General features: G+C 35.5%; 1 protein-coding gene across 3 annotated transcripts in view; it reads right to left on the minus strand.

The window, feature by feature from the left end:
* LOC130228825 (mucin-2) overlaps positions 1-17,845 on the minus strand; it is a 261,167-nt gene extending 243,322 nt beyond the window's left edge. For 2 of the 3 annotated variants that reach the window (XM_056457293.1, XM_056457291.1), the window contains exon 1: positions 17,547-17,845. The gene's annotated coding sequence lies outside the window, so the exon portion shown is untranslated. Of the gene's footprint in view, positions 1-17,398; positions 17,499-17,546 lie in introns of those variants that run through there. The other variant, XM_056457292.1, reaches the window with a different exon arrangement.
* Positions 17,846-18,814: the final 969 nt, after the last annotated feature.

Genomic DNA, 18,814 nt, shown 5'->3' on the forward strand with positions numbered 1-18,814 from the left:
TACTCTAAAGTGACCAAAAAGTTGATGACTTTCCTATTTAGAGCTAGACTCTTCTGTAGTTACATCGTGTGCCAAGGCTGACAGAAAATGCCAATTTGCTATTTTCTAGCCTGGAATGAGATTATAGTTGCTAATGGTCCAATCTGATTCAATGATCTATGCTAAGCTAAGCTAAAGTGCTCCTGCCAGACCCGGAGATCTGCTGAATGGATTAAAAAATGATAAAACTCAACTGCTTAACTGTTTTAGGGGACCTGTACAAATTTTAAACGGAGTGTTACCTATTATTTTTACTATACTGTATTGTAGTTGCTTGTAGATTTTATTTCTCTTCCTTTATTTGACAGTGCTTTTTTGTAGTGAACATATCATAAACTGAACTATAGGAAAACCACGAACCGTGAGATTCGTGTATTGTTGCACCCCTAATGAGTAATGCAATGTTAATGTGATGTTGAACTTCTTAAAAGCAACAAAATACAGGACGTGTTCACAATTGAGCTAACAGAAACGCTGCTGATTTGCAGTCGCTAAGGATTGGCTGTCAGAAAGCCGAGTTTTTGCACCACTGCATGATTGATAAACTAATAAATCCCAACGAAACGGCATTACTGTAGTCAAATTCCCCAAATGACAATTTAAAGCAATAATGTTTATGAGGAAATGCACAAGCTATTTCTTCTGGCCCAGTGCAGTTCGCCGCTTGTGTATTAATGTGCGATGTCATGGCATGTTAGCAAACGCATGAAGTTACATAATCCATAAACACTGCCTGGTTGAATCAGAATTTGGCCCGCTTTTCATGATGTTAAACTAGTGATGCGTGATATTGTCTCATGGCTGTTTGTCGTGGTCATCTCAAGGGTTCATTCACAGGAAATGGACATTTTATAGGAGTGCTGCTGTTGTCAGACTGGAATGAAGATGGAGAATTTAGCACATCTCATTGATCAATGGGATGTTTTCTCTACTGAAAAGACTTGAGCCAGCATTTTCGGTACAGAATCTGTAAGAATGTGGCCAATGAATAAAAGAAATGCATTTTTTTTAAATCTTTGAAATATATTACATGTTTACCATTTTAAAATGAAAACAATATATATATATAAAGATTGTATAACATTGAAAAGAAATAAATATTAACCAAAAAAATTTTTAATTAAATGTACTAAAACAACTTTACATAAAAATTACACATAAATAAATTATAAATAAATCTATCTATCTATATTTCTATATATCTATATCTATATATCTATATATCTATATATCTATATATCTATATATCTATATATCTATATCTATCTATCTATCTATCTATCTATCTATCTATCTATCTATCTATATATATATATATATATATATATATATATATATATATATATATATATATATATATATATATATATACACACACATATATACACACACACACATACACACACACAGTTGAAATCAGAATTATTAGCCCCCCCTGAATTATCAGCCCCCGTGTTTATTTTTTCCCCAATTTCTGTTTAAACAAGATTAGATTCATTCAACACATTTCTAAACATAATAGTTTTAATAACTCAATAATAAACGATTTATTTTATCTTTGCCATGATGACAGTAAATAATATTTGACTAGATATTTTTCAAGACACTTCCATACAGCTTAAAGTGACATTTAAAGGCTTAACTAGGTTAATTAGGTTAACTAGGCAGGATTGAGTAATTAGGCAAGTTATCAAGTTATTGTATAATGATGGTTTGTTCTGTAGACTCTTGAAAAAATATATAGCTTAAAGGGGCTAATAATTTTGACCTTAAAATGGTTTTTACAAAATTTGAAACTATTTTTATCCTAGCCGAAATAAAACAAATAAGACTTTCTCCAGAAGAAAAAATATTATCAGACATACTGTAAAAAAAAAAAAAAAACCTCAAAGGGGGCTAATAATTCTGACTTCAACTGTATGTATATATATATATATATATATATATATATATATATATATATATATATATATATATATATATATAAATTAAAATTGTTTAATATAAACAAAATTTATTAATTTTTGGTGTTAATAAAAATTCTAATATATATATCTGAATTTTTATCTAAACACCAAAAACTCATAAAATTTTTTATATCAAACAATTTTAATTTTATACTATTTTATACAGCCATTACTAAAACAATGTTTAACAGTATTATTTTTCTTTTCCATTCAAAAAAAATCTGTGCATTCCTATTCAAAGTGCTAATAAATAATATAACAGTGGTGAACTAACACTAAAACAACACTGCCCAGCAATACCCAGTCGCACAGCCTGACAAGCTCTCCAAATCCAAAACGCCTTAAAAAAATAAATAAAATACAATCTACAATCTAAAAAAATCTACAATTCTTGCACTAGCATTCTGTTGCTTGAAATGAGCTGCAGTATGCATGAACGCACCAATGAGACGACGTAAAAAAAAAAGCACTTCATCCAAAAAGCCATTCATTTGATTTCAGGTGCGTTTTGTGGACAAACATCAAAAATGCAGCCATTTAACAAGCTCTCAATCACAAGCCTGATGAAAGCACCGCTCTAACATCCGCCAGGAAACATCAGAGTTTTCCAGATGAAAGCGAAGGATGTGCATGTGCGAACAGGAGCTGTCACTCAGTGGCATTACAGATTTAAGGACAAAAATATCATGCGTGAGTAATTGAGGATGCACTGCTCGGCTAAATGATCGGGTCTATGTCACAATAACAGTGCCATCCGTTTGAGATAAAGCAAGGAGAAAGGCCGGTTAACAAACTCCAGATGGACATTTCAATTGCACATTTGACTGTGACTAAGCCTGAAACAAACAAAACTCTGCATTTACAAATATGCACATATACAAAAAACGCATGCTCTTTAAGTGTGTGTATTTGCATGCATATGGTTTCAGTTAAAAGGATAGTTCACCCAAAGATTACTCCCTTTTTATACTCTACCTCAGGTTTCTTTCTACTGTTGAACACAAAAGAAGATATTTTAAACAAGTGAATTGAGAGTAAATGATGACCATTTTCATTTTTGGGTGACCTGTCTCTTTAAAAGTGCCTATACACATTACTTGGGAAAAATATTATTTATTTTATATTATTTTATTATAACCTATTATAATAGGTTAAAGTCTTGTCATCGATTTCAGTTGTAAGAGCAGCAAATAATAACTTGACTTTTAGTTGATCATTTGGAAAAGCGGCAGAAGGTTGGTTTTTCTTATGAATCATCTGTTGAGCTGCATCCCAATCATCACAAATACTGCAGAAGACCTACTGGAACCCACATAGACCCAAGAATCTCACAGAAATCAGTCAAGTTCAGTCAAGGAAAAATCATGGTTTGGGGTTCCATTCAGTATGGGGGCGTGCAAGAGATCTGCAGAGTGGATGGCAACATCAACAGCCTGAGGTATCAAGACATTTATGCTGCCCATTACATTACAAACCACAGGAGAGGGCAAATTCTCCAGCAGGATAGCGCTCCTTCTCATACTTCAGCCTCCACATCAAAGTTCCTGAAAGCAAAGAAGGTCAAGGTGCTCCAGAACGGGCCAGCCCAGTCACCAGAAATGAACATTATTGAGCATGTCTGGGGTAAGATGGAGGAGGCATTGAATATGAATCCAAAGAATCTTGATGAACTCTGGGAGTCCTGCAAGAACGCTTTCTTTGCCATTCCAGATGACTTTATTAATGAGTGATTTGAGTCATTGCAGAGATGTATGGATGCAGTCCTCCAAGCTCATGATGGAGTCAGACACAATATTCATTCTGTTTCCACTGCAGCATGACTTTATATTCTATACTGGACATTATTTCTGTTAAGTGACAAGACTTTAAGTAGACCTTACGGTCCTAATGAAATAATTCAAAATCAAGACATGATCATATTTTATTTTGGTAAAATAAGCGTAATCTAGAGGCCTTTGCCTTTCATATAAGCCACTTCTGATACCAAATGATCAACTAGAAGTCAAGTTATTATTTGTTGTTCCTAAAACTTGGATAGGCGACAAGACTTTTGTCAGGTAGTGTATGTTACTTTTTTGTACTTTTTTAAATGACTTTAAAGAGAGAATCTTTAATATTGAGTAATTTTACTTTTTACTTTTATGCTTTTACTGAAAAGCAAAGACATATATTACTTTGCAAAACTGTGTACGATATTAAGGCTTGTGCTAAAAAAAAAAAGAAGTGGTTTTTACTTTAATTCACATTTTAAGAACAATTTCACTGTAATGTTTGCAAAAAACACACAAAAAAAATCAATTAATAACTTTATTAAAATAATAAAAAATAAATAATTGATTATAGATCAAAGAATTTAAGAAATTATGTCCGGTTTTCTGAAGGTAAATTTGATGTGGCTGGGATGAGAATCAGCATCTCAGTCTCAGTCTATTGTGCTCCACTGGAAAAAGGTGGTTTGCCAACTCCAGGTTGGAGGGAAATGTTTACCCCAGGTGAAGGAGTTCAAGTATCTTGGGGTTTTGTTCACAAGTGAGGGAAAGATGGAACATGAGCTTGACAGGTGGATTGGTGGAGAGGCAGCAGTAATGCGGTTGATGTATCGGTCCGTTGTGGTAAAGAAGGAGCTGAGCCGAAAGGCAAAGCTCTCGATTTACCGATCAATCTACGTTCTTACTCTCACCTATGGTCATAAGCTTTGGGTCATGACTGAAAGGACAAGATCTCGGATACAAGCAGCCGAAACGAGATACTTTTGCAGGGTGGCAGGATGCACCCTTACAGAGAGGGTGAGGAGCTCTGTCACCCGAGAGGAGCTCGGAGTAGAGCCGCTGCACTTCAAGCTCGAGCATCTGTTTCGGATGCCTCCTGAACCTAGGGAGGTGTTCCAGACATCTCCCACCGGGTGGAGGCCTCTGGAAAAACCCAGAAAAGGCTCGTCTGTCAGCTGGCCTGAGAACGCCTCGGGATCCCCCCCTAAGAACCTAGAGATAGTGTCTATGGAGAGGTAAGACTGCTGCCCCATGACACGGCCCCGGAAAAGCGGAAGAAATTGAATGAATAAATGAATGAATGTTCAAATATTCTATATTCTACACACAAAATACAGAAATATTGGAGAATAACTTTATTGCAGTGCACATCATTTAAATATTTGTTCTACCTCAAGATGAAAACAATGAATAATAAAAAACGATTTAGCATGACTGTATAATTGCATGTGTAATCCACCAGAAGGGTTAACTGAAACACAGTAACCATCCAAACCGTGGCCGTTTGGGTCAACAATTATTCACGTGGCCTTAATGTTTTGATTGGTGGGATTAGATGAACATACTCTTCCCAAATGCTTCATTTGGCACGTCCTAAAACCATGGCAGTTCCACCCAATGGACCTCCATCAAGAACATGCAGAGCCCAGCTGGCTAATTACTAAGAGCCTCGCTTAAAAATGACCATAATCAACTCTAAACTATCAGCTCCAGATCTCATTCAGAAGAAGAGTGTAAAAACCCATATTTCAGAGCAGTAGTCACAATACCGTCATATCATGAAACCGTGATAGATTTAACCCATAGATATTTATATTAGATGCTGCCTACGCTTTTGTTGTCTATTGGAAGGAATGCGTCAATAGAGCCGCCATTTTAGTACAGGGTAGCGCTCCTTTGAAATGAATGCGAGACCAAGGTGCAGTGGAGAACTGGCCATCCAGAGCCATATGTAAACATATATACTAGGGCTGCACGATTAATCGAAAAAAGATCACAATCTCGATTCGACCCTACACAAGATCTTTATTCTGCTTTTTCTATGATTCAGCCAATTATATTTTCAAGGTCAAGAGAGAAGCAATGCAGTCACACAAGTCTTCACAGCAACACTAACAGCTTCAAATGACGTTAAAGTGTCACATACTGTATTTATAAGGTATAATTCACCCAGAAATGTCATTTCTGTCTTCATGTAATGATGTATTCGCGGCCACGAAATCACACGTGAGCTGCCCGCCAGTTGTTTGCTTCCAAGAATGCACGCGTGCCTGTCTATGACACCTACTTTAGTGAACAGAAGCTGCATAGGCTCTGAATAACAGGTAATAAAGTTGTAAATAACGTTCAGTTTGTTTCACAGAGTGATCGTTTGAGGGTCGTGCGGGAGGTTTGATTTGCATGTATGTGTTTTTTCTCCCAGTGACAGCAGCCATGAGCCGCACTCGGAAGTGAATGTGAAACCTGTGCGCGCATCATTTAAATGATCATATCGCATTTTAGAGACAAGAATTTGACATGTTTTTTCTTTCATAGCGAACTCAAACTGTTGTGGATGAAAATAAATGTTAACAGTGTAACAACCCTAGCCTATATATAATGTTAAATATAATGCAAGAAGGAATCTGATAATGACAAAATTCTAATTTTACCAGTGAAAACAAATGGTCTAATAATGTTGTCAATAACAGATGACAAGCACATGTCTTAAACAGAATAAATCAATTCTATTTTGGTAAAATAAGCGTAATCTAGAGGCCTTTGCCTTTCATATAAGCCACTTCTGATACCAAATGATCAACTAGAAGTCAAGTTATTATTTGTTGTTCCTAAAACTTGGATAGGCGACAAGACTTTTGTCAGGTAGTGTATGTTACTTTTTTGTACTTTTTTAAATGACTTTAAAGAGAGAATCTTTAATATTGAGTAATTTTACTTTTTACTTTTATGCTTTTACTGAAAAGCAAAGACATATATTACTTTGCAAAACTGTGTACGATATTAAGGCTTGTGCTAAAAAAAAAAAAAAAGAAGTGGTTTTTACTTTAATTCACATTTTAAGAACAATTTCACTGTAATGTTTGCAAAAAACACACAAAAAAATCAATTAATAACTTTATTAAAATAATAAAAAATAAATAATTGATTATAGATCAAAGAATTTAAGAAATTATGTCCGGTTTTCTGAAGGTAAATTTGATGTGGCTGGGATGAGAATCAGCATCTCAGACTCAGTCTATTGTGCTCCACTGGAAAAAGGTGGTTTGCCAACTCCAGGTTGGAGGAAAATGTTTACCCCAGGTGAAGGAGTTCAAGTATCTTGGGGTTTTGTTCACAAGTGAGGGAAAGATGGAACATGAGCTTGACAGGCGGATTGGTGGAGAGGCAGCAGTAATGCGGTTGATGTATCGGTTTGTTGTGGTAAAGAAGGAACTGAGTTGAAAGGCAAGGCTCTTGATTTACCGGTCAATCTACGTTCTTACTCTCACCTATGGTCATAAGCTTTGGGTCATGACCGAAAGGACAAGATCTCGGATACAAGCAACTTTTGCAGGGTGGCAGGATGCACCCTTACAGAGAGGGTGAGGAGCTCTGTCACCCGAGAGGAGCTCGGAGTAGAGCCGCTGGTCCTTCAGGCTCGGGCATCTGTTTCGGATACCTCCTGAACGCCTACCTAGGGAGGTGTTCCAGGCATCTCCCACCGGGAGGAGGCCTCTGGCAAGACCCAGAAAAGGCTTGTCTGTCAGCTGGCCTGAGAACGCCTCGGGATCCCCCCCAAAGAACCTAGAGATAGTGTCTATGGAGAGGTAAGACTGCTGCCCCATGACACGGCCCCGGAAAAGCGGAAGAAATTGAATGAATAAATGAATGAATGTTCAGATATTCTATATTCTACACACAAAATACAGAAATATTGGAGAATAACTTTATTGCAGTGTACATCATTTAAATATTTGTTCTACCTCAAGATGAAAACAATGAATAATAAAAACGATTTAGCATGAATGTATAATTGCATGTGTAATCCACCAGAAGGGTTAACTGAACCACAGTAACCATCCAAACCCTGGCCGTTTGGGTCAACAATTATTCACGTGCCCTTAATGTTTTGATTGGTGGGATTAGATGAACATACTCTTCCCAAATGCTTCATTTGGCACGTCCTAAAACCATGCCAGTTCCACCCAATGGACCTCCATCAAGAACATGCAGAGCCCAGCTGGCTAATTACTAAGAGCCTCGCTTAAAAATGACCATAATCAACTCTAAACTATCAGCTCCAGATCTCATTCAGAAGAAGAGTGTAAAAACCTATATTTTAGTGCAGTAGTCACAATATCGTCATATCATAAAACCGTGATAGATTTATCCCATATATATTTATATTAGATGCTGCCTACGCTTTTGTTGTCTATTGGAAGAATTGCGTCAATAGAGCCGCCATTTTAGTACAGGGTAGCGCTCCTTTGAAATGAATGCGAGACCAAGGTGCAGTGGAGAACTGGCCATCCAGAGCCATATGTAAACATATATAGTAGGGCTGTACGATTAATCGAAAAAAGATCACGATCTCGATTCGACCCTACACACGATCTTCAGCTTTTTCTACGATTCAGCCAATTATATTTTCAAGGTCAAGAGAGAAGCAATGCAGTCACACAAGTCTTCACAGCAACACTAACAGCTTCAAATGGCGTTAAAACTGTCACATGCTGTATTTATAAGGTATAATTCGACCAGAAATGTCATTTCTGTCTTCATGTAATGATGTATTCGCGACCACGAAATCACACGTGAGCTGACCGCCAGTTGTTTGCTTCCGAGAATGCACGCGTGCCCGTCTATGACACCTACTTTAGTGAACAGAAGCTGGATAGGCTGTGAATAACAGGTAATACAGTTGTGAATCACGTTCAGTTTGTTGCACAGAGTGATTGTTAGAGGGTCGTGCGGGAGGTTTGATTTGCATGCATGTGTGTTTTTCTCAAAGTGACAGCAGCCATGAGCCGCACTCGGAAGTGAAAGTGAAACCTGTGCGCATCATTTAAATGATCATATCGCATATTACAGTTATGATTACGACAAGCATTTGACATGTTTTTTCTTTCATAGCGAACACAAACTGTTGTGGATGAAAATAAATGTTTAGTGTCAGTATAACAACCCTAGCCTATATATATATAATGTTGAATATAATGCAAGAAGGAATCTGATAATGACAAAATTCTAATTTTACCAGTGAAAACAAATGGGCTAATAATGTTGTCAATAACAGATGACAAGCACATGTCTTAAACAGAATAAATCAACTTTATAATTATGAATAGTTAAATTCTGATGTCATCATTTTACTGTGAATTAACAAACAGGACATTTTGAAAGTCTGTTCAAGTCCACCATAATGACTATACACAATTTAGCATTTAAGCAACAGTAGAGCTACACACAGGCCTAATATTATTATTGCTGTTTTACCATATGTTTGAGAATAACAATAATAATAGGCTTATCATACTAACCTTTATTTTACATTTACAGAATCGTGAGAAAAAAATCGTGATTCACATTTTTGCCAGAATCGTGCAGCCCTAATATATATATATATATATATATATATATATATATATATATATATATATATATATATATATATATATATATATATATGATCAGGAGTTTTCCCGGTGGTCAGTATGCAAATAGGTTGTTAAATTATGAAAATTATAATTGTACATCACTTTTCTTCATCGATGGATAAGTGATCGCAAGGGCATTGCCAACAAAGAGCGTGTGTTTGTGTGCATGGAAATGTATTATCCTCCCTCCATGTTAAACTTGATCTAATCCATGTCCTGAAACACACCCCCTCTCCTGCTTTGCAATGGAGAAAGCGATTCATTTGTGAATGAATCTCAGTTATGAACAACTCGTTCACTTAGCTGACAATAATACAAGTTTAATAACATCAATAACGTTACTTGTTTAGCACAAAAGTTGCAAAGACAAAAACTCAAAAAACTAAATCTTACCTATGAAATGATTTCTTTGTTTGCTTGTTACTACACCCGTACACAGCGCTTAAGTCCAGCATTTTCACACTGGCTTTAGTCTTGACTAGTGCAGTTTAATGACTTTTGTCCAGGGAGCACTGTACAAATGTGGCAGCGCTATTGACGCATGCTCAGGCTCCGTATGCGATATCTAGCGTATGATTTTATCCAGTGCTTAATTTGTGAATCGCGAGTTCCCGGAACAGATCGGGGTAACGGATCTGGCATGCTACCCAAGGATGAACATGTCTCGCGCATGAAAGTGGAGAGCGGGTGGTGGGTGGTGGGGGGTGGGGTTATAGCAGGGCGTTGGATAGCGTAGGGGTGTAAGTTAAGAGACGGGGTGGGGGTTGGCTGTCGCGGATGAAAGTGAAGAGAGTTGGGGAGTCGCAGAACAAAGTGAAAGTGAACAGCGGATGGGTGAGGAGGGGGATCGGTAAAATGAGGTGGAAATTAAGCCCTGGTTTTATCCAAAGGGTTATCATACCTTCAGAATCTTATATGCTTGTTAAGTGTGATCTCACGTGAAGCAGCTTCCGGGTCCAAGCGCTCTATTAACCTGTATGGGGAGACTCATCAAATGGTAATAAACGTTTACAAAGCGATGTATATTGCGACTGTGATTTTAGAAAATATTACATGTCCATGCCTAATATCCGATGGCCAGAAAGTGGAATTTTTTATAAATTGAACTTGCAGCATCACAAATACCAAGTTTTTAACAGAGATTTTTTTTTATGTACACCATGATTTTATATACAATTCACTTTAATGTGGGATATGAATAAAAAGTGATCATAAACGAATATTTTCTCAGTTCAAATGAGTGGCGGCTTGGACCCGGAAACAGTATTCCATACGTCATCACTTAAGCGGATACCGGTCTATGCCTAGTTTAAAAAAAAAAATCTTTAAAAAAATACCAGATGTTTACCATTTTTAAAAAAGACAAAATTGTATTGATTTTATAACTTTCGTTATTTAACCTTTTACTGCTGAGCTACAATAAGTATTTTTGTTAGTTTAGAAGTGGAGAGGAGATGAAATGAAGTGAAAGAGAGAGATAGAGAAAGAAGACATAATCAGGGAAGGTTTAAAGGAGGATAAGGAAGGTGAAGTGTCTGGTTTGGAGCCAGAAGTGCATCCGTAGCGCTGATGTGATATGATCTCCTGCAGAAAGCAACTCGACGGCGAGATGGAAATGAATGCGGAGCAGGAGTGACGGAAAGTGAATGAGTGACACAAACGTTGTCTGACAGAACACGCATTACACCGCCTTAATGGAGAACAACCTCAGTGCTGCTTACGCATTCTGCGCAGGAAGCAGACGAGCATGCAATATTAAATATAGTCAGCATCAATTCATTTCGTAATGCTTCGAAAAAGGTCTGTGATGTAAATGACAGTACAAATGGATAACATCATATACCGTAAAAATATATACCATAAATAAATAAATAAATAAATAATAAATAAATATATATATATATATATATATATATATATATATATATATATATATATATATATATAAATATATTATAAATATATTTTTTTAATGTTGCTTTAACTTGTTTAACTGTAAAGTGATTCAGGTATAAACTTTTTTTTTTAAGTGATACCAAGTTTAAGGTAATATTTTTAGTCAGTCTGACTTATGTAAGTTGAGATGATTAGAAACATTAATTTAATTCAACTAAAAATCAAGACAACAAGAATTTTTTTACAGTGTAGTTCTTCAACCACTCCCTCTCCAATCAGCTGACTCATTCATTCATTCATTCATTCATTTTCTTTCGGCGTAGTCTCTATTTCAGAGGTCACCACAGCGGAATGAACCGCCAACTATTCCAGCATATGTTTTATGTAGCGGATGCTCTTCCAGCCAACACACATACACTTTCACACATACAGTACAGACAATTTATTCAATTCAATATATTCACTCATAGTGCATCAAGTCAAACTTTATTTACAGAGCACTTTACGAACACAGAAGTGAGCCAAAGCGCTGTATAGAAAATGCACAACAAAATCAAATAATGGTCTATAAAATACATAAAACGAATGATAAAATATAGCTGAACTACCTAAAAAGGCACATAAATTAAAATAACCAGGTATTAAGATCACGTGTGGCAACAAAAACAAATGAGTTTTAAGAGCTGATTTAGATGAGAACATGGAAGAGGTCTGTCTAATGGGCAGAGGCAAATCATTCCAAAGTCTAGGACCCGCCACAGCGAAAGCACAATCCCCTCTAAGCTTACACTTTGTTTTTGGCACAATCAGGAGAAGCTGATCAGCTCACCTGAAAAAACGAGTGGGCTTATAGAGGTGTATCAGCTCGGAGATATAAGGTGGGGTAAGACCATGAAGAGATTTAAAAACAAATAAGAGAATCTTAAACTGTATTCTAAAATGCACTGGCAACCAATGAAGCGAAGCTAACACTGGAGAAATGTGGTTATATTTGAGAGTACCAGTTAACAGGCATGCAGCATTTTGCACCATTGGCAAACAGGCAATAGCTGACCTGCTATTCCCCACATTCAGAGCATTACAGTAATCTAACCTAGTGGTCACAAAAGCATGGATCACAGTGTCAAACTGTAGTTTTGGTATACACTTCTTTATTTTCGCTAGTTTTCTTATTTGAAAAAAGCATGTCTTTGGACTGTTGAGGAAACCGGAGCACCCGGAGGAAACCCACACCAACATGAGGAGAAGATGCAAACTCCACACAGAAATGCACACTGAGCCAGATGGGCCTCAGACCAATGATCTTCTTGCTGTGAGGCAACAGTGATAATCACTGAGCCACCGTGCCACCCTCAATCACACCCATTTTTTAAATCAATTTCCAACAGAACAATTAGTTAAACTTTTATATGTAATGCATGAATTAAAACAGCAACATAAAAAAATTACACTCTTTCTTTGCTGCTGTTTTTTTATTGTAAAAGTAGCAGCTTATAGTGTTGCACATGAAGTAGCAAAAAGATGACATCATGGTTTTTTAACCTCTCCCCTCCAGCCAGCTAACTCTATTCTGTTATAACACACCACTTTTATAATCAATTCATAATAGAATTATCTCAGAATAACTTCTTTTTTATATAATGCAACTTGTTAAATCCACAACATAAAAATATCCTCTTACTGCTGTTTTTATACTAAAAATCACAACTTATAGTCTCTGACTGGCATCTGATGTAAGTGATTTTGCAGCGCAGGTTAATTGATAGAACAGCAACTGATCTAACCTTTTCCGTTCGAACAAAAGCAACGATCATTGCTTTTAGCAATAAATTTAATAACTGTGGAAAAAACAACTGAACAAGTTTTCTATGGGGGAAAAAACACATAGGCGAGAGTTTGGGGTCTGTAAAATTTGATCATGGTTTTAAAAGAAATCTCATATTCACCTAGGGTGCATTCAATTGAGTAGAATTTTAGTGAAGAGTTTACACAGTTTAACATAGCCATTTTTATTACAAATAAAAATAAATAGAATTTATTCCTGTGATTAAAAAACATTACATACAATTTTCAGCTTCATTGTTCCAGCTCCTTCAGAAATCATTCAGTATGCTAATATTCACTACCTGACAAAAGTCTTGTCGCTTATGCAAGTTTCAGGGACAACAAATAATAACTTGACTTCTAGTTGATCTTTTTATGAAAGACAAAGGCCTCTAGATTACACTTATTTGACCAAAATAAAATATGATCATGTCTTGATTGTTAATGATTTCATTAGGACAGTAAGGTCTGACCTTTCTTAGGCAAAAGTCTTGTCACTTAATAGAAATAATGTCCAGTATAGAATATAAAGTCATGCTGCAGTGGAAACAGAATGAATATTGTGTCTGACTCCATCATGAGCTTGGAGGACTGCATCCATCCATCTCTGCAATGACTCAAATCACTGATTAATAAAGTCATCTGGAATGGCAAAGAAAGCGTTCTTGCAGGACTCCCGAAGTTCATCAAGATTCTTTGGATTCATCTTCAATGCCTCCATCTTAACCCAGACATGCTCACTAATGTTCATTTCTGGTGACTGGGCTGGCCAATCCTGGAGCACCTTGACCTTCTTTGCTTTTAGGAACTGATGTGATCAACTAGAAGTCAGGTTATTATTTGTTGCTCTTACCACTGGCATAGACAACAAGACTATTTGTAAGGTAGTGTACTGGTAAAATAGGGAGGACTTTTTTTATTTGATTACTAGAAAGTTACCAAAGAACAGCATTTTATTGAAAAAGGACCTTTTTTATTGAAACAGTCACTTTTGATCCAATTAATGCATACATGCAGCTAATAAACAGTATTTGTTGATATGTTTAACATGTAATATTTAAAATTTTAATGAGCATAAATGAGCACACCCCACACATATCTCTCTATTAAAGTAATATTACCTATAGGGTGCTTTAAAATTAGATTATACCAAAGCCAAAACTGGAGCTAACTGAAAAAAATAAAAATAAAAAAATAAGATCACAGTCCAATAATGAGTAATATGTAGGGAGAAAACCTTAAATAAAATCAACAGAAAATTAAAAAAAAATCATTTGTATTTTTTTAAACAGCTTGTTTTAAATAGATATGTATTATATTTCTATTCCTAAACATGTCAGCTGACCAAACTCTTATTTTAATGGAAATAACTGTTTTTTAAAACTGCTTAACTTAAATGCATTGTACATTAATGGCTATATTCACTGAGAAATTGATAAAAATGCTTATTTATTCTGAGCACTGCATATAGATGAAGCAAAGCACAGCTTCAAACTCATTTACGCTGTAAGAAATGCAGGGTTCCACACTATTCCTTAACGTTGCCTCAACACAAATCCATTAAGCTAACATACCTGTAATAGTTTTTACAAATTTAAGTTGATTGAACATAAAACAATTAAGTTATCCTCCCAAAAAAACTTCAAATGTGTTGATTCAGCTCATATAAATAAGTAGTTTGAACAAGCATCAAAACTATTCTTTGAAATACCTCGTTTTGTATTTAAATGTATTACATTTCTATTCCTGAAGATGTTAGCTGACCAAACTAATGGATATAACCGTTTAATAAAACTGCTTTGTTTAAATACATCAAATATTAATAGCCATATTCAATGAGAAATTAATAAAAATACTTATGCTGCACACTGTATATAGATGAAGCAAAGTACAGCTTCAAACTCACATACACTTAAAAAAAATGCAGGGTTCCACACAATTCCTTAACGTTGTCTCAACACAAATCCATTAAGTTAACGTACCTGTAATTGCTTTTACAAATTTAAGTAGATTGAACAAAACAATTAAGTTATCCTCCCAAAAAACCTTCAATTGTGTTGATTCAGCTCATATAAATAAGTTTGAACAAGCATCAAAAACATTCTTTTAAATACCTCGTTTTGTTTTTAAATGCATTACATTTCTATTCCTACAGATGTTAGCTGACCAAACTCTTATTTTAATGGATATAACCGTTTATTAAAACTGTTTTGTTTAAATGCATCAAATATTAATGACTACGTATATTCACTGAGAAATTAATAAAAATACTTATTTATTCTGAGCACTATGTATAGATGAAGCAAATACAGCTTCAAACTCATATACACTGTAAGAAATGCAGGGTTCCACACAATTCCTTAACGCTGCCTCAACACAAATCCATTAAGTTAGCATAATTATTATTACAAATTTAAGTTGATTGAACATAAAACAATGAAACTATTACACAAAAACCCTCAAGAATTGTGTTGATTCAGCTCATTATAAATAATTAGTTTGAACAAGCATCAAAAATATTCTTTTAAATACCTCGTTTTGTATTTAAATGTATTACATTTCTATTCCTGAAGATGTTAGCTGACCAAACTCTTATTTTAACGGATATAACCGTTTATTAAAACTGTTTTGTTTCAATACATCAAATATTAATAGCCATATTCAACGAGAAATTAATAAAAATACTTATGCTCCGCACTCTATTTAGATGAAGCAAAGTACAGCTTCAAACTCGCACACACTTAAAAAAAAATGCAGGGTTCCACACAATTCCTTAACGTTGTCTTAACACAAATCGATTAAGTTAACGTACCTGTAATTGTTTTTACAAATTTAAGCAGATTGAACAAAACAATTAAGTTATCTTCCCAAAAAACCTTCAAGGGTGTTGATTCAGCTCATATAAATAAGTACTTTAAACAAGCATCAAAAACATTCTTTTAAATACCTTGTTTTGTATTTAAATGCATTACATTTCTATTTCTAAAGATGTTAGCTGACCAAACTCTTATTTTAATGGATATAACCGTTTATTAAAACTGCTTTGTTTAAATACATCAAATATTAATGACTACGAATATTCACTGAGAAATTAATAAAAATACTTATTTATTCTGAGCACTATGTATAGATGAAGCAAATACAGCTTCAAACTCATATACACTGTAAGAAATGCAGGGTTCCACACAATTCCTTAACGTTGCCTCAACACAAATCCATTAAGTTAGCATAATTGTTTTAACAAATTTAAGTTGATTGAACATAAAACAATGAAATTATTACACAAAAACCCTCAAGAATTGTGTTGATTCAGCTCATATAAATTAGTTTGAACAAGCATCAAAAATATTCTTTTAAATACCTCGTTTTGTATTTAAATGTATTACATTTCTATTCCTACAGATGTTAGCTGACCAAACTCTTATTTTAATGGATATAACCGTTTATTAAAACTGTTTTGTTTCAATACATCAAATATTAATAGCCATATTCAACGAGAAATTAATAAAAATACTTATGCTCCGCACTGTATATAGATGAAGCAAAGCACAGCTTCAAACTCACATACACTTAAAAAAATGCAATCTACTTAAATTTGTCTCAACACAAATCGATTAAGCTAACGCACCTGTCATTATTTTTACAAATTTAAGTAGATTGAACATAAAACAATGAAATTATTACACAAAAACCCTCAAGAATTGTGTTGATTCAGCTCATTATAAACAAGTACTTTAAACAAGCATCAAAAATATTCTTTTAAGTGTAAAACGACACAAAAATTTAATTTTTCCTTCCATTTACACGCAAAATAAGACCACTTTGCATTTCTGACACGTCTGATGTTACACTTAAACCCTTAAAATCTGTTTACCGAAACCAACCACCACAATGCTTTGCCATACAGTAGTGAATCGGCAATGACCTCTACAGTTCTCAGCTCTGCACTTTCATTCTGTTATTCATCACACACACACACACACACACACACACACACACACACACACACACACACACACACACACACACACACACACACAATGACTCACGCTGTCCTTTGAAATCAGGCTGGAGTGCTTTTGTGAATTTAATCCAAGCGGACAGCAGTTTTCTTTAAAACAACCAGACTTTCATGCAACGCCTCATCCGAATGATCTCCGAATATATCTGTTACACTGTATTTAGTGTCAGCATTGAAGTATTGATATGTTTATCTCTCCCTCTCTGCGTGTGTGTGTGTGTGTGTGTGTGTGTGTGTGGCACTAACCATTTTATCATCTCATTTCTGCAATCTCATCATTTGATCTAGAAACAGCTGCTCGGATTCAGTTGTATCATGCTTGACTTTCACACGTGCACCATCCAAAACATGGAGAAACTGCGAAAGAGAATAAAAACAAGTCAAAGTTACTCACCAGCAAACTTCCAGCTCGCGAAGAGAATCAAACAGAGCTTTTAGGAAGCTGAAATGACGCTCATCCTTCTTAATATCATCCGGCTCATTGCATCTTCCTTCTTTCTTTCAGTCAGGCTGTCACTGGTTTTTACTCTGGTCTTTTTTTCTCTCCCATGCGTTGACGGTCAATGCTGCGCGGAGCGTCGTGTGCTTCTTTTTTCCCGGAGTGTGTTTGCATCCCATCTGTCCCTCTCTCGACCTCCGCTCAAGAACGTCAACTCTGGTGTCTGAGCTCGGAGCCAATGTGTGTGTGTGTGTGGGTGAAGGAAGAAGCAGCCAATGGGAAAGGGAGGGAGCGATGGGAGTAAAGCACACGCGCAGACCGAATGGCAACGAATAAACAGAAGGGTTAGAGACTCCTCTGTATTCAAGCATCCCCTCTCTCTCTCTCTGGCCACTGTTTCAGCTTAAAGGAATAGCTCATTATTTACTCACCACCCCCCGTGTTCATTTAAAGCTCACTGCTGTTTGTCTGTGGAGGACATTTCAAATGAAGGTGCTTGTGAGCTGTTTTCGTGGAACGGTGGATCGTCTGTTAAACTCTTTAAGTTCATATGACTCATGCGCTGTTTTCTAGGACTTCTGAAGCTGTGCAATGTGGTGTTGGTGTTTTTTATATGCTTTACATTAAAAATTATATTGAAGTAGCTTTTATTTGCAGCTCACATTTTAAATTTGACTTATTTTATTTATTTAGCTTTATATTTCGTAATTTTAGTATTTTGCCTTTAATGTTATTTGTAAAATGTATACTATACATACACTACCTGACAAAAGTCTTGTCGCCTATCCAAGTTTTAGGAACAGCTAATAATAACTTGACTTCTGGTTGATCATTTGGTATCAGAAGTGGCTTATATGAAAGGCAAAGTCCTCTAGATTACGCTTATTTGACCAAAATAAAATATGATCATGTCTTGATTTTGAATTATTTCATTAGGACAGTAAGGTCTGACCTTTCTTATACAAAAGTCTTGTCACTGAACAGAAATAATGTCCAGTATAGAATATAAAGTCATGCTGCAGTGGAAACAGAATGAATATTGTGTCTGACTCCATCATGAGCTTGGAGGACTGCATCCATACATCTCTGCAATGACTCAAATCACTGATTAATAAAGTCATCTGGAATGGCAAAGAAAGCGTTCTTGCAGGACTCCCGGAGTTCATCAAGATTCTTTGGATTCATCTTCAATGCCTCCATCTTACCCCAGACATGCTCAATAA

This window comes from Danio aesculapii, chromosome 5, assembly GCF_903798145.1.
Source record: "Danio aesculapii chromosome 5, fDanAes4.1, whole genome shotgun sequence".
Classification (NCBI taxonomy): Eukaryota; Metazoa; Chordata; class Actinopteri; order Cypriniformes; family Danionidae; genus Danio; species Danio aesculapii.